The sequence below is a fragment of the Cimex lectularius genome, unplaced genomic scaffold (assembly GCF_000648675.2).
Source record: "Cimex lectularius strain Harlan isolate CLEC.00 unplaced genomic scaffold, Clec_2.1 scaffold39, whole genome shotgun sequence".
NCBI classification, from domain to species: Eukaryota; Metazoa; Arthropoda; class Insecta; order Hemiptera; family Cimicidae; genus Cimex; species Cimex lectularius.
The window spans coordinates 554,847-566,441 of NW_019392653.1; the positions used below are offsets into that span (position 1 = coordinate 554,847).

An 11,595-nucleotide genomic window follows, 5' to 3' on the forward strand; every position below is an offset into this window, starting at 1 on the left:
TCGAAAGTCCTTAGACAAATTGACAAAGCACCTTATTAAGTAACATAATAACAACTATAACCACTATCCACAAAAACCTCAACATTCCTTTTGTCAACAAACCGATCCAGTCCAGATTCCAAACTTTCCACAGTAACCTTTCGAACCATCCTAACCACACTGCTCGAGCCCACTCCACTCATTCCCATCCTGACTACCCTTGGGACTTCATTGGCAACTTGGCACCTAATGATGCATATTGAGTGCCAGCATTGGCTGACCAAAGCATGCGTTCTACCGGTGGCTGGCAATAGTGTTGGGCTGTGTGATACATTAATCATGTGCACATATTTGCATAGTGTACGATCATGTATGGGTAACAAATAAATTTAAATTGTAAAAAATCTTTAAAAAAGCAGAACATTATATTTGGACAGAGCTAACAAATATTATACTACTTAACCTAATTTAATATTATTTATATTACTTGAGTCTAAAGTCGCATTGGAGACGGAACTTAGTCTAAATCGCACTTCACTATACAAGTTCTTAACAAACACAATGTCCTTTATGTAAAGAGTACAAATCCGCGTAACTTTAAACCGATCGGGCACGAGATCCTCGGATTTGATAAAGTCTGGGAACGCGTGGCTTTTTAATCCTTTTAACGGGCACTAAATAGCCGGATTGTACGTGACACGTGTCAACATGGATTTTATTTTCTTGTGGATTTATAAGCGGGGGAAAATCGGACGATGCAGAATTATGTGGACTGTACTGTTAGATTTACGCCACCCACGCTCTACGCAGACGTGAGATATTTCCCTCCCCCCTCAGATGTAAGACATCTGGAATAATAGAAGAATTTTTTGAAAAATTTCATATGATAAAAAATACGCCTTACAATCCAGATGTTCGGTTCTTTCCCAGTTAATATCCTAATAAATACCTAATAAAAAAACAAAAAGTTAGCAATGCTATTAAAAGTGTTGTCTTTTACATGTAGGCAGATCAGAATGCGTAAGATTTTTTTTGTAATTTGCCGACATGGTGGGTATAAGTTGAAATTCCAGCCAGCATTGAACATAACCAATTGTGTACATGTCAAACCACATTGAAAACCATATCATGTGAAACCTTCAGGTTCTAGGTTTAATTCAGAGCAAAACGATATAGAAAAACTATCTTTATAGGCCAAAACTTTGTTTAGGCTTAAATCTCATAGGAAACTATATTTTAATAGATGAAATAGCAAAAACCTTTATTTTTTTATGCTCCTTTTTAAGGCTTGAGCCCATTGAAAACCATTTTTCTTTTTTATCAAGCCCCTTAAAAAGTTTCTTGCTGAATTGTATGGAAAACCTACTTTTAGGTTAAAACGTTATGTAAACCATTTTTATTTGCAAAATGAGTCGTGAACAACTTTTTTAGACCAAAACTTCGTATCAGACTGAAACTAGTGTCTGAAACTGAAAATCATACAGCCAACCAGTCTTACTTAACACCGTCTTATTAGATGGAAATTATTTAAAACCGTCTTTTCAGACCAGTTTTTTATTGTACGTATAAAACTTTCCTTTTTAAAGTAAACTTTATTTAAACCTGCTGAATAAATTATTTTTTAAAAATCCTACTCTTTAACTTCAATCACATAAGCAAAATATTTATAGGGAAATCTGTCGTGTAAAATGTTCTGTTGTCACTAAAATTAAAACAAGAAATTATCTCATTGCGAAAAAAAATTGAAAAACGGTCTTGTTAGGTGAAAACACGCGTAAATCTGCCATTTCAGGGCCAGTAGTAAATTTTTTCTGTTAAAGTAAAAACTTCTTTTGATGAACAAACATTACTAACATAAAAAAATAAAACCTTTCCTTTTTGAAACTTAAGTAAAAATCATCCGTTTGGTCTATTTTTATAGGCTAAAAATCTATGTAACACTAAGTAAAAACATTTCATGTGTCTTTTTTAAAATTATAATCATCAGCAATCTTGTACAGTATTGGTTTAATAATTTACTATATCCGTATTTTATTTTAAAAGATATGGCAATAGTAATAAGTAATAGTAATGGTAATAGTATTGGGTTGTCCGGAAAATAATGCAGGATTTTGGTATTAAACAAAAAAAAAGAAACTAGTTACTTTAAAGCAATGTTCTTTAATCAAAATAATTTCCCATACNTGAGTAATCCTGTAAACGTAAACAGAATATTTTATATAGATTTTTTTTAATGAAAACTTAAAATCCTGCATTATTTTCCGGACAACCCGATAGTAAGTAAAACCTTTCCTTTTTTAGACAAAATCTTAAGTTTAAAAAACTTCTTTTTTGTCAATAACATTCTTTAGGCTAAAACCCTACGTAAAACATTTCTTTTTCTGTTTAAAAAACAAGTAAAACCTCTCCTTTTTTAGACTAAAATAAGTTTAAAAAAATTTTGTTTGTTAATAACATTCTTTGAGCTAAAACCCTATGTGAAATATTTCTTTTTGTTTTAAAAAACAAGTAAAACCTCTCCTTTTTTAGACTAAAACTTAAGTTAAAAAAAACTTCTTTTTTTGTCAATAATATTCTTTAGGCTAAAACACTATGTAACAAATTTCTTTTTGTGTAAAAAAAAACAAGTAAAACCTCCCCTTTTTTAGACTAAAACTTAAGTAAAAAAAAACTTTTTTGTCAGTAACATTCTTTAGGCTATAACCCTATGTAAAACAATTATTTTTGTGTTAAAACACAAGTAAAACATCCCCTTTTGGACTCGACCTTTTTTTCTGTAACTTTCTTTATAGATTAAAATCCATATAATACCTTCTGTTGAGACTAAAACTCAAAAACTTAAAAAAGCATTTGATTACATTAAAACTTATGCAAACTCGTTTTTGTTTAAAACCTAGTTAATAGGCTAAAATATGTTTTTTTAAGTCCATTATGTTTAGTGATCTAATTGACCAAATTATTTCTTTCAATTAATTATTCTTTATATGTATGGTCCTAGTTTTTTTAAGATTCAACTTCAAAAGTGGTGTACGTAAGATCTTATTGTTAGTCAAAATAGCCTTTTGCGGGCTAAAATTCGTGTAATATGAAATATATACAATATTGTTTAACACTTCATTTTGGGTTTTGAAACATAATTTTTAACTTAAAACCTTATGGTACGTAGTCCCCGCGCCACTCAACCTGTAAGGGGGACTTAAGCTCTCCCGCTGGCACGAATTACTTACCTACCTTTTGAATCAAATATACCTTTTTTTCTAAGACCAATATTCCCATAAAATTAAACGGAATACATTAATAAAAATCGTTCAAAATCGTTTTACTTCAAGATTACAACCACCATAAAAAATGCCTTCTATGGTAAAACCTCGATTCTGTACTTTGTGATCAGTTAATCACAAATTTCAGCCCGGAAGTGAAATTAATGTGGGGAAAAACAAGGGGAATTAAAAGTTCTATGAAATTTCATGTATTGGGTTGTCCGGAAAATAATGCAGGATTTTAAGTTTTCATTAAAAAAAATCTATATAAAATATTCTGTTTACGTTTACAGGATTACTCATTTGTATGNGAAATTATTTTGATTAAAGAACATTGCTTTAAAGTAACTAGTTTCTTTTTTTTTGTTTAATACCAAAATCCTGCATTATTTTCCGGACAACCCAATAGATCGATCCATTACTGAACAAGGCGGAAAGAACATAACATAATTTGCACATGATGAGAATTACAATTAATTAGGAGAAAAGCCACAATTGATTTTAATTAGGCGATAATTTTGCAGGTTCTTCCGTGCAGGTTTTCTCTCAATATCCCTTACCCGCCAATTACAATTATTAAATATTCAGCAATTGTATTTTTTATATAGATTTTTCTAAATTTTATTCATCTCATTATAATAGAATGAAATGAAAACGAGGGAAATGTGGGAAATGGAAGAAATATGTTTATGTTAATAGTCTGTCCACGAAATACCATTTCCCTTTCACTACTGTTTCCGCTGGAATGCTTCAAAATAAGAGGAAATATTTCAATTTAAAGTATGTCTAAACAATCTGAGGAGTAGAATTCGTCCAGTGAATTAATAAAAAACATTATAACGTTATAAAAAATAATATGACCCACGTGAAAAATTCTTTTAAAGTTAATACTCATTTTAAATGGGTGTAAAATCTTCATTTCGGAGTAAACTCCGTGTAAAAATCCTATCGACTTTCTTCGCTGGCTAAAACTTCGTTCTTTCAGTTTTTTTAAGTCATATATTTTACGAAGAATAACACAGTCACGCTGATGAAGGCGCAATGCCGAACGTGCCTGATAAAACTACCCAGCGAAGATAGAGTAGCCAAGATTGGTTGGACCAAATTTCAGTTTTTCACCACTTTAGGAATCTCATTACATAATTTTTATGTTGCTATTGTTTTACAAATTTCTTTTAGCCTAAAACATGTGAAATACTTTCTTGTAGGGCAACAATTTACATAAAAATTTCTTTTTTGGTTGAACAACCAGAGCCATTAGTTTATCTTTTTGGCTAAAATTGAATTAGTTTTCTTTTTGTATTTGAAGTATTTGAAAACTTCTTTTTAGACCAATGTTCGTGTACAAGCTCTAATTTCAGTTTGTAGTTAATTTCAAATTTTAAATTTACATTTTTTTCTCCGTTAAAACACAAGTAAAACCTTCTTTTATGAATATAAGGAAAAATCTTATGGGAATATAAGGACATTTTTCTTTGGTTTTAACAGATAAATAAATTTTGGAAATAGATATTTACCCTATCAAGAGGATTATAGACAAAAAGGACAGTTTTATCTACGTTCGATTCTCAAAAGGTCGTTTTTCTTGGTTTTCAACAAAAAAAAATGTTTTTATATAGGTTTTTATCCTATAGAGAACATGAAAGACATAAAGGATGGGTTTTACTTTATTTTCCGTCTCAAAAGAAGGTTTTTCTTGTGTTATACCAGAAAAAGAAATGTTTTGACATAGGTTTTTATCCTATAAAGAAGATTATAGACAAAAAGGAGGGTTTTAAATAAGTTTATTTAAAAATTATTATAAATTTATATTTATTATAAATTATATATTATATTATAAATATTATACTATATTTATTATATTCAATATTATATTTATTATGAATTATATATTATAGTTATAAACTTATTTATCTGATAAAATCCAAGGAAAATCTCCGTATGAGAATCAAGATTAAATAAGCCTCCTTTTTGTCTATAATCTCCTTTCTAGGGTAAAAACCCATGTAAAAACATTTATTTTTTATTAAAACCGAAGTAAAATCTCCTTTTGAGAATCCAACTTGAGTAAAAACGTTATTTTTCCGTATAGTCCTCTTTATAGGTCAAAAACTCATATAAAAACATTTCTTTCTCTGTTAAAACAGAAGTAAAATCTCTTTTTGAGAATCAAACCTATGTATAAGTAAAATCTTTTGAGAATCCAGCTAAAGTAAAACCGTTTGTTTTGTGTATAATCTTCTTTATAGGTTAAAAACCTATTTAAAACATTTATTTTTCCGTTACAACACAATTAAAACCTTCTTTTGAGACGGAAAATAAAGTAAAATCCATCATTTTTGTCTATAATTTCTTTATAGGTTAAAGCCCATATAAAAACATTTAATTTTTTTATTAAAACCTAAGTAAAACATCGTTTTGAAACTAGGACCTAAGTAAAAAAATTCTTTATAGGCATAAAGCATTTCTTTTCCTGTATTGTAGAATTTTTAAGGAATTATTTTTAAATTACTAGAAACACAGCTGAGAAGCCAAAACAGCTAAATTGGGCACAAAATTATAGTAAACGACTAAGCTTGTATTCTATGTCCACCATCGCAGACCTCAGGAGGAATATCATAATATTTATATTACTGATTATCTTTGGTTGTAAATAAAATACGTTACTCACTTTCGTGAGTAACTTTTGTTGTGAGACTTGTAGCAAAATGTGGGCTTTTTAACACTAGTTTTAGTCTGGCCCGATTGCGCCGTGGATGCGCGCGATTTCGCGTGACGCCGAAATCCATCCATCCACGAAAAAGCGAGATCACGTTCCTGCAACGCCCACAACCAACAAGAAAATTAAAATAAGATGTATTTTTTCCTAATAATTCACCTCGTTTTGGACCGTCCGAAGTCCTTGGGAGTCCTGAAGTCCTCAAGCTTTCGCATCGGATGACGTATAATTTCAAGAGCATATTTCACGACGGCTCGTGACCGTTTTAAAAGCCGATTTACCCTCGTTGAGCCATAATGTTGCCTTGGTAATTCTCCTCTGATGGGTGGGAAACGTTTTCATCATTTAGGGCCATTAATAAAATCCCTAATCTATCCTTTCATCCCTCACGATCCGAAGCTGAATATTTTCAAAAAGAGCCCGAAGAAGGAACACAAAATATGTAAAAATTTTGGTAGAAACTTTGCCAATATCTCTGGATCAGGCCAATCTCGCTATTTCTACACGCTAAGAACTAGTTTTTTTATTTTTTGTTTTTTTATTAGCCCTAATGAACCAGTGAAGTCGAAACAAGTTTGACCGAGCGAACCCGACTCGAATGTGGACAAATCATCGATCAAAAACGGTTTTAAATGTGTATCAACCTAGTTATCTTTCGACAAGAAGCCGGAATTTAAAAGAAATCGTTACAGCTTACAAGACTGGTGTAATTGTAACTGTAACCTCAATTATAATTTACCCTGGCTTCTTTCTACGTAGAAACCACTTAAAAAATAATCATCTTCTATAATAAACGTCGTACGATTTATTTTAAAGCCAATTCTTCGAGCGTTCGACTATCTTGATCAGTAACTTTTAAAGCCTTCAGAATGCCATTTCAGATGTAAAATAAAAGTCATAGCTTAATGGGTTCAACTTAAAATTAATTTAAGAGCATAAATCTTCTTTCAACGTTTTTCAGGTTAAATGAGCAAGATTATGATTTGTCTGAGTTGTAGGGAAACATTAATTTTTTTAATAAACCAAGCATAAAATCTTCCAGGGTTGTTTTTTTTAATACTGTATATATATANTATATATAAATATGTTGAAACGTGTCGATTCTCTCTTAAGCGACCGTCGTAAATCCGGTCGTACACGCTGGTCGTGATGGTTCGGTCGTGATCATGCCGTGTTCCAGTCCGTCGCCTATTGGAAAATGACGGCCGGTGTGAACCGTACGGTTCCACGGTCAGGACTTGATCATTTCGACGGAAAAAGGCCCAAGTCTGCAGTTCGTAGGGTGGGAGCAGTTTAAAAGGCAAATGACTGTCATTGAACAAACAACCCCCATCAGGTGCAATCCCGAAATGACTTGAGACCACGAGAACAATCGTTTCAATATCAACATTTAACAACCATATTCACAGGTGAAATATGGACTTAAAACTTTGTCAAATGACTAGCGAGTCGTCCATCAAAACGGCCTAATCTTTTCAACAATGACTTCCAGACAAAAGAAAAATCGTATCTATTTCAATATTTAACGTTTTAACAGCATAATAAAACGCTGGCAAAATGGCCTACTTGTTCAAGAAAATAGAACATTTTCCAAACATCAGTTTCTAGAGAATAATAGGATCAACATGAACATTTACAAATATTCAAGTTTTTATTGCTGAAATATTTCTTAAAATGACTAACAAGTTAAAGAAAAAATGTTCAAATGAATCTTTGTTTCTGATGTTTGAACCATTAATGGCAATTCCGAAATGACTTTATATCGCGAATCCGATCAATCTAAATAACTGCCAAATTAAATAAAATTCCTCATACAAATGGCGTATTCGTTTAAAAGAGGCATTGGTCGAATGCAATGACCAAAATGGTTGCTTAAATATCTACGAAATCTTTCGTCGAAATGACCTATGTACTTGTTCCATGGAGATCCTTCCAGTCCAGCGATTGCTATATTCTAAATGGCATCTGATCGAGAGATTATTAGGGTCAATAACAACATTTACAAATATTCAAATTTTCTCTGCCGAAATATTTCTTAAATGGCCGACAAGTGGAAAAAAAAGTTTCAAATAACTCATTTGTTCCTGGTGTGTGAACCGTCAAAATAATTTCACAATGACTTTATATCGAGAATAGGATAAATCTAAATGACTGACAAATGAAATAAAATACCTTTATTGAAACGACTTATTCTTCAACTTTCACAATCTTAAATTCGAATTATTCTTTCAAAAGAGTTATTGATCAACTGAAATGACTAAAATGGTTGCTTAAATGACTACTCCCTTTAAAATGAGAGAGTAGCCATCAACAGCAATTCAAAATGACTTAAGATCAAGAGATTAAACTGATCTCTAAATCTGAATGACTGCCAATTAAAATAAAATCCCTTTATTTAAACGACTTATTCTTTCAAAAGAGTTATTGATTGTAACTGCAATGACTAAAACGATTACTTAAATGACTACTAAACCTCCCATTAAAATGACCTGATTCTTCGAGAGAGTGGCCACCAACTCCAATTCAAAATGTCTTAAGATCAAGAGAATAAACTAATCGATATTTAATAATGAACTAATCAATATTTAAAGCTCTGCTCGTTTTTACAGATGAAATGGTTCCTTAAATGACTTCCAAATAAAGTACAATCCTTCATATAAATGGTTTATTCTTCACCTCTTTCACTTTTAAAGCAATGACCAAAATGGTTGCTTAAATGATTACCAAACCTCTCATTTAAATGACCTGACTGTTCAAGAGAGTGGCCATCAACTGCAATTCAAACTGACTTAAGATCTAAAGAATATCTTAACGATCTCAATATTTAAAAATCTGCTCGTATTTACAGCTGAAATGGTTCCTTAAATGACTTCCAAATAAAGTAAAATCCTTCATATAAATCGTTTGTTCTTCACCTCATTCACTTTTACAGGAATGACCAAAATGGTTGCTTAAATGTTTACCAAACCTCTCGTATAAAAGACCTGATTGTTCAAAAGAATGGCCATCAACAGCAATTCAAAATGACTTAAGATCAAGAGAATAAATGGTGATTATCGATCTCAATATTTAAAGCTCTGCTCGTTTTTACAGCTGAAATTGTTCCTTAAATGACTTCCAAATAAAGTAAAATCCTTCATATAAATGGATTATTCTTCACCTCATTCACTTTTATAGCAATGACTACAATGGTTGCTTAAATAACTACCAAATCTATCATTAAAATGACCTGATTCTTCGAGAAAATGCCCATTAACAAATGACTTAAGATCTAGAGAACAATCTTATCGATCTCAATATTTAAAAATCTGCTCGTTTTTACAGCTGCAATGGTTCCTTACATGAGCTCCAAACGAAATATAATCCCACATAAATGCCTTGTTCTTCACTTGCAACGACCAAAAGGGTACTTAAATGATTACTAAATATCTTGTCAAAATGATCTACTTGTATAAAAGAGATTCTTTTGAGACCATCGATACGTTTGGAAAAATTACATCCGATCAACAGAAAATTCGATAAAACTTAATGTTCAACAAACTACTTTTTTTCTGCTGGAACGGTTCCTTAAACGACTTCAAAATGAAATAAAGTCCTTCATATAAATGATTTATGCCTCATCTCATTCACTGCTATTGCAACCATCAAAATGGTTGTTTTAAATGACTACTAAATATCTCGTCAAATGGCCTTCTTTATCAATAGAGATCCTTTCGGGACCAGACCATTGATATGTATATGCAAATGACATCCGACCAAAGGAAAATTCTGATAATTCTGCTTCACAATCTACCCTTTTCTTCTGCTGAAATGATTCCTTAAATGACTATTCATTTAAAAGAGTCATTGATCAAACTGATTGCTTAAATGACTAGCAAATCCTATATCAAAATGACCTAAGCATTCAATGGATTGGAACAGAGATTACAATTACCAAAATACTTCAGATCAAGTGAATAATCTGATCGATATTGACTTTAAATCTACCTGTTATATAGTCCACAGTGTTTTTTAAACTGTCAATTGAAAGAATAATGTTTCATTTAAATTGCTTATTAATTTTATTAATCATCTTATTAATATCATTAATAAGATAATTAATCTTATTAATAATTTTCTTATTAATAATACTAAAAAGTAATTGATTAAAACCTGATTGCACGAAGAGAGCAGAGTCTATTGTTCGGAACAATAAAAGCATTTTCAAAAAAACATTTTTTTAAATAAAAACGAACAAATTTTGCATATAATGAAATTGGCCCTATAAGATTCCGAGCTAAATAAGAGCTTGAAATATTTTTTTTGAATGTTCGGAATCAAATGTATCTGTGTATCTTGGACTGGCAATGGAATTCAACTCGACAACCCCATGCTGTTTGCAGACCATCGTCTTTTTCAAAAACTACCTTCCAACGTCCAAAAGAGAAAATCATAAAAAAGATTTTTTTTAAACAGAAAATCGCTTCTTCTGACAAGTCGTATTTTTCACATTTCGCTACGCTTTTCTCCAAAAACCTTTATCATATTGAAACAATCCTTTTTTCTGTTTGTAGTATAATAACAGTCAAACAATCGTAGCAAGGAATTGTTTAAACATAACTCTCAGTAACTGAGATATGATTTTTTAATAAATAAAAAAGTGTAAAATATTGTCGCAACTTTAATTTGTGAACAAACATAAAATTTTCACAATTTAAAAAACCTAGCCATGAATTTTTAGTACATTAAGGAAAATAAAACTGCAAGGAATATCGGTTATAACAGATCGAAGAGATTTTGAAAAAAAAGTGGTAACTTAAAAGTCCTCTCTTCAAACAACTAAATGATCATGAACTATTTCTGAAATACGTAAAATTTTAAATTTTGACGCTTAACCAGAAGGTTAAAGGCTCTCCTGAAGAAGAAAAAAAAAGCATATAAAAATGAAAAGTCATCATGTAAAAGCGAAATTGAACAAAACAATAGGAGACAAACACCAACTGTTCTTCCGAAAAACTTCAAAAAAATGTCGAAAATGACCAGAGACCAAGAGAATAAGTATATTCGATTTTCAAAAACAATAAAATTCAATATTTAAAAAAATTAGTAACTAAATTATGCATATATTATCAAAATCAAACAATTAAAATAATGTTTTGGCCTTTTCACTCAAATAAGTGTGTGCTTTTTGTGTATTTGTAAGCTATATAAAAAAAGCTTTTTTGCAGACATGATAAATCACCTTTACAACGTTATTCCTTTGTAGAAAAATAAAAAAGACACAAGACACAGTCACGTGTTCACACCGGTAAACGACAAAACCCGACGGACCGTCACTGGCCTCGTGCGCTAGTCCAACGAGGCCTCGGCGAGGACTGGCCGGGAAAAAGAAGCGATGCCCCACTCCCACGGATGAAAGAAGGGAGCCCGAGGGACCCAGAAGGGGTGAAAGAAGTCACCTCAAGAAAGGAAATCGCAAAAAAATAAATAAAAAGTGAAAGATTTAAAAAAATAGAAATCTGGACGGCACCGGTGAACCAGTTTAACGTTAAAAAAGCACCGAGTCGACAGTTACGTCTTGGTTTCAATGCAAGACAAAACCATTCGGAGCAAAGGACTAGGTTGATCAACGGAATAGAAAAGAAAAAGAAAGAACCG

General features: G+C 31.4%; 1 protein-coding gene across 2 annotated transcripts in view; it reads right to left on the bottom strand.

Moving 5' to 3' along the window:
* LOC106671120 (myosin-I heavy chain) overlaps positions 1–11,295 on the bottom strand; it is a 127,236-nt gene extending 115,941 nt beyond the window's left edge. For both annotated transcript variants that reach the window (XM_024230706.1, XM_024230705.1), the window contains exon 1: positions 11,180–11,295. The gene's annotated coding sequence lies outside the window, so the exon portion shown is untranslated. The remainder of the gene's footprint in view (positions 1–11,179) is intronic.
* Positions 11,296–11,595: the final 300 nt, after the last annotated feature.